Below are 6,000 nucleotides of genomic sequence, written 5' to 3' on the forward strand. Positions count from 1 at the left end.
CTCTCATTACCAATTTAGGTTTTAATAATGCGCACTCAAAATTACAATACCATAAAGCATTCACATTAAAATTCATGTCAATTTTATACCTTTGTTGTAAATGTGCCTTATATATCCAACCGCTACCACCTTCGATTCATGCCAATAAATGGGAGAGAATGGCCTACTCTCATTATAGCCAAATCACTATTCAAAACAAGGATTTCGCACTTTTAAAATGCAGGACTGCTACATCTAGTGGGCACAGGAGAAGCAATGTCATTGCTTCGAATTATCACCTAAAAGTGTGTCGATGCCAGGCACTCCTAGAATCCCCTTGAGGGTCAAAAGATTATGTTGCAAATAAGATTACCAAATGCTCATCGAGACGCTTTCCCTCTATTGCAATGTTGATAAAGCTCCTCGTCCAAGAAACCATGAGCAGGCACCCTCGCTCCAACGGCAACCTCCACGCAGACAACTTTGGAAATAGCAGCAGTAGCATGCAGCTTCCACCATGAACAAGGCACAACACCTCCGGGCAAATCCTAGCAGCCACACCATGCCTCCATGCTCACTACACTAGATCCCCCAATGATCTCCACGCCACTGCTACAATGCCAGCACACGCGACCTTTAACTCAGTCGTCACAGATCCACCATTGCAAACCTCGCATGCACTAGATTTGTTCCGCTGTGTGCATCCACCAACATACAACCTCTTAGACATATTTTCAAATCCACTCTCGACTCATTCAAATTGGTGCAGCTCAATCTACCAACCTCGACGAGATTGACCAGAAAAAGGGCAGGTCTGACCCCCTCATAGCACACCAGCAGATCCATCTCCCACGGGCTGGTCAACGAAGCAGCGAAACTTTCTCTATAGGAAAGGCACTAGTAAACAACTAAAAGCGTGTTTTCTCAGCCAAAAAGAGCATTGATCAAGAGAAGAACCATTTTCTCTAGACTTACTTCGTGATTTTCCTCCTCACCAGACCTTCTTTGCACCACTTAAGGCCACAATCCTACTCTAGGCACTCACCCAATCACCAAAGCACTATGGCTTTACCTCACTCAACCTTGAAGCTCTGATACCATGTTAAAAATTGAAAGACACGTGATATATTCAATAAACAACTCTCAGATGAGGGCTTCACCTGGAGACTGCCTTTGGCAGAACACTCTACACACTCATCATTAATAGCCATGAATAAATAGTTTACAAGAAAATAGGGAGGTTAGAACAGCCACCTAGAAAATAGGAAAAAATTCCTAATCTAAGTCTCACATGTAACTAATGAATTGACTCTCTAGTAGAATACATTTCTCCATTAACTTTAACAAATTGTGATGTGATTTATGAGGCTATGACTGTTTATTGCCAAGCATGGGACTTCATAGATTTTGTGGACAATTCAGATCCCGAAGCCAATTTAGTCAGTCTAGCAACCGACAAAGAACTCGACACTCTTCAACACATTTGGAATAAAAAGGTTGAAATTTTGCTGGAGGGAAAGATCACGCCAGTCAAAGAGAAAATGCATCAACTTTCAAAATAGGGGACTCCACCAAGCATAGATAAGCGCAACTCTGAGGAATGGATGAATACAGATCTAAAATATAACCCGTACAAAACATGGAAAGTAGTCGATGCTAATTCAGATATTGCAATCCATGATTTAAGATTTTTATGGCAAAAATTATTGTTCATTGCATAAAAAATGAACTAGACAAAACACTAATATAAAATTGTAGTAAATGGGCAGAGGACGGGAGGGAGGAAGAAATATACCATGCAAATTTTGTTGCGGGAAAAGAGAAGGGGATCGTGAAGGGGTAAGAGTAATGGATGGATTACCGTTAGGCATTTAGGTTTATGTTTGTATGCAGGGACATGTTAAATATTGCAAATACATAACCTTTGGATTTGTCTATTGGCATATTAGCAATTGTACCAATCAAGTTTATAGTCACATCGATCCCAATTTTGAATGGGAAATAACTTAATTTGTTGTATTTGAAATGCAATCAATTTTGTCAAAGATTCATTTATTTTTATCTAATTTCATTGTCTACCTTCAATATTATTTTTTTTTTATTATTTGTTTGGTAAATAACACAGATTATATATTTGGTGGTTTACTTGTATTTTTATTCCAACTTGGTTATTTTTAATCATAATTTTATAAAATAAAATGTTTTTCTTTATATTTAGTTAAAATCTCGTCTTAATTATAAAATTAAGAATTATAAATATATTTTTATCTCAAAGATGAGACCAAGTGTTTCATAATGTGATTTGTGTTGTGTTGTGAAATATCTCTCTGCTCGGACATATATTGGCGAAGGAACAAGGATGAAAACAAGAGTTCGCTCTGGTTCTAGGGTTTAACTAAGCGAGTGACAGAGGGCAACAAGCACACATGGAGACACAGGGAGGAGGGAGCTCCACTCCCTCCTACAGTAATATGGTAGCAAACAGAGGAAGAGGAGGGAAAAATAACAAACCTCCACAGCCCTTGGAGGTCAAGGCAAAAAACACTGAAACTCAGAAAGCAGAAGGTAGCAAAACCCAGGCAGATCAAGGGGCCCATGAAGAAGACTGTCAGGAGGAGAAAGAGGAATACAAAGGTCAGGGATTAGAGAACAGAGCTAAGATGGGGCCCTGTAAACCCAAGACCATAACTAAACCTCGGGTTATTCTCAATGATCCAACTCTGCAAGTGCACAGGGATCACATGGCTAACTATGCCATCATATGCAAATTTATGGGAATCTGGCCATCAGAGAAAGCGTTGTACACCTGGATAAAATACAACTAGAAACCAAAGGGACAGTTAAATATACATCTTGGATCCAAAGGTTTTTTTACTGTGGTGTTTACGAACATGGAAGATAGAGATAGAATTTTTGAAGGAGGGCCATACTTCTTTGCAGCTACTGGTCTCTATATGCGGCCATGGACAATGAACTTTGTGCCAGAATGAGAAACCTTCACTTAGATACCGGTATGGATTCGACTATACTCCTTACCTTCGGATTATTGATGCTAGAGTCTTTAAAAGATATAGGCAGCGAATTAGGTCATTTCTTAAAAATTTCAGAGGCAACTCTAAGGGGAAAATATACATCCTATGCCCGTATATGTGTGGAGATGGACCTATCAGGAGCCCTTCTAGATGAGGTCATTCTAGAAGTCTATGACGAGGAATGGGTTCAAACAGTTGAGTATGAACATATCTCGTTCAGATGTCACAAATGTCATGAGCATGGAAATCTATCCAGAGACTGTCCTCTTAATGGAAGGGAGGAAAACCTAAATACCAACAAAGGAAAAGACCAGACAGGTTTCACCAAAGTAGGAGGAAAAGGAAAAGGAGGAGGAAGGAAGACACAAAAGAACCCTATTGTGAATGATAAAACAAAAAGTTACAACAGTTTTGAGATCTTAGGAGAAAAAGAAGTTGATGGAGGGGATAAAGAGAGTACATAGAATCAGACAGCAAGGGGGAAAGAAAAATAGACCAACATGGAGTTCACTCAGGGACAGTATGAACACACAATGGACCCTTTGAGTACCATGGAAATAGAAAAAGACTAGGAAACGACTCAAAGTGAAAGTGGTACAGAGGATCAAGATTTACAAGGGATCTTGGAAAGGGAGAACATAGAGCTGGAAAAGTTTTTAGAACAGGGAGGCAACCTGGGAATATACTCCATTCCTCATTAGGATGTGGACTAGGTCCAACAGATATTCCTTAACAAGTCACATCAAACAGCTGCAGGAGTTAAAAGAGGACATGACAACCCGGAAAACAAAGGGACTTCCTCAATAGGATTAATAACAGGAAAACTAACAAAGAATCTTGGCAAGAGGAGGGGAAGAAAAAGACAGAAAGAACTACTACTGGAGTGTGGCAAACTCATGATTGATTCAGGAAGGATGAAATACCTTTCCAATTATTCCTTTAAAACCCCACCTCAATGAAAATCACAACCTGGAACATTAGAGGATTAGGGAGTAGAAGAAAATAGAGGAATCTAGGTAAAAGGATCAGAGAGGAAAAACCTGACATAATATTTACATAGGAAACAAAATGCTCAGTGGAGAGGATCCACGAAAAACATAGCAAATGGGTAAATTGATATGAATACCTTGAAGTTAAGGCAAATAAATCTGTTGGTGTCATTCTCACTCTATGGGATCCACAGAAATTTGGTGTGATTGATGCAGAGGCATCCAGACATCACCTTTCTCTAATTTTCCAACCGATGGGTGACAAACAGTGTTACATGATCACCAATGTCTATGGTCTACAACCAATGGAGGACAAACTTCGACTCCTCACAACACTGGAGGATATGAAGAAGAGATACCCAGCTCTACCCTGGATTCTTTGAGGTGTTTTTAACATAACAAAATCACTCATGGAGAAGAAAGGAGGAACTAGAATACTTGGTAGAGACTCAGTTGCCTTCCATAACTTCATCACCAATATGAAATTGGTTGATATGGAAACAAGCAATGGAATCTTCACTTGGAATAACAAAAGAGGGGGTCCTACCCAAGTGGCCTCAAAATTAGATAGACTTATGGTTTCAGAGGAACTTCTTCTCAGGGGAAGCAGCATCACTGCACTCATACTACCTTTTGGGGGTTCAGATCATTGGCCTATCCAATTGGAAGCTTCCCTCTTTGGCACAAAAAGGAACACCCCCTTCAAGTTTGAGAATGCTTGGCTCACACATTCAGATTTCCTCACAAACATTGAAAAATGGTGGAAGGAAGAGCTTCACCTTCAAGGTAGAAAGATGTTCCTTCTTCATTGCAGGCTCAAACACATTAAAGGCAGACTCAAAGAGTGGAATAAAAAAGGATTTGGCAACATCTTCAAAGCTAAAGGAGAGGTGGAAAAGAAACTAAAGGAAATAAACTAGATTCTTATCACATAAGGCTATACAGATGAAAGGAAAGAGATGGCAGAGTCACTCCAGCAAGAGTGGGACAACATATGTCTTCAAGAGGAAATATTCTGGAGACAGAAATCCAGAGTACAATGGATTAAAGAAGGGGAGAGAAACACCAAATTCTTTCACAGATCCACCATAGCTCACAGAAACAAAAATAGAATTATGAAACTTATAGATCAACATGGAATAGAGAGAAACACTCATGAAGAGATGGAGAAGGTTCTACTCCAGCATTTTTAGAAAATTGTTGAGGAAACCTCGGAAGACAGATACTAGTTTATGGAAAAATTTACTCAGTACATCCCTAAATTGGTTACCAGAGAAGATAATTTCAATCTCAATAGACTAGTAACAGAGGAAGAAATTGAGGAAGCCGTGAAAGAGATGCAAAATGGGAAAGCACCAGGCCCAGATGGCTTTAATGTGGAATTTTTCAAAGCTTGTTGGAGGATAGTGAAACAGGACATCCTGGAGGTAGTGGAAGACTCTCAAAGATTTAAGAGAGTCTTAAAGGCACTCAATGAATCTTTAATACCCTTAATCCCCAAATAGGATAAGGCCACCTCTCCAAACAGATTTCGACCTATAGCATTATGCAATGTGATATACAAAATCATATCCAAAGTCATTGCCAACTGTCTCAAACCTATCCTCCCAACCCTAGTGTCAGAGGAGCAAACGGGATATGTGGAAGGAAGACAAATTCTAGATAATATAATTCACGCACATGAAATGGTTCATTCACTCATTTCCAACAAACAGGTAGGAATGATAATGTAGCTGGACATAGCAAAGGCATATGACAAACTTAGCTGGTTGTACATAAGAGCAACATTAAAATCCTATGGCTTTGAATACAATTGGATTAAATGGGTTATGGCACTAGTTACCACTGCGAGCTGTTCAATTCTTCTCAATGGCTCTCCTTCTAGAACCTTCAAGCCTTCTAGAGGTCTCAGGCAAGGAGATCCTCTTTCTCCTTTCCTTTTCATTCTAATGATGGAAGGGTTAGGAAGAGCTATCAAAGCTGATAAGGAGGAAGCGAGA

Source organism: Pinus tabuliformis, chromosome 6 (genome assembly GCF_031772625.1).
Source record: "Pinus tabuliformis cultivar Carrire ecotype Pingquan chromosome 6, CPIR1, whole genome shotgun sequence".
Lineage (NCBI taxonomy): Eukaryota > Viridiplantae > Streptophyta > Pinopsida > Pinales > Pinaceae > Pinus > Pinus tabuliformis.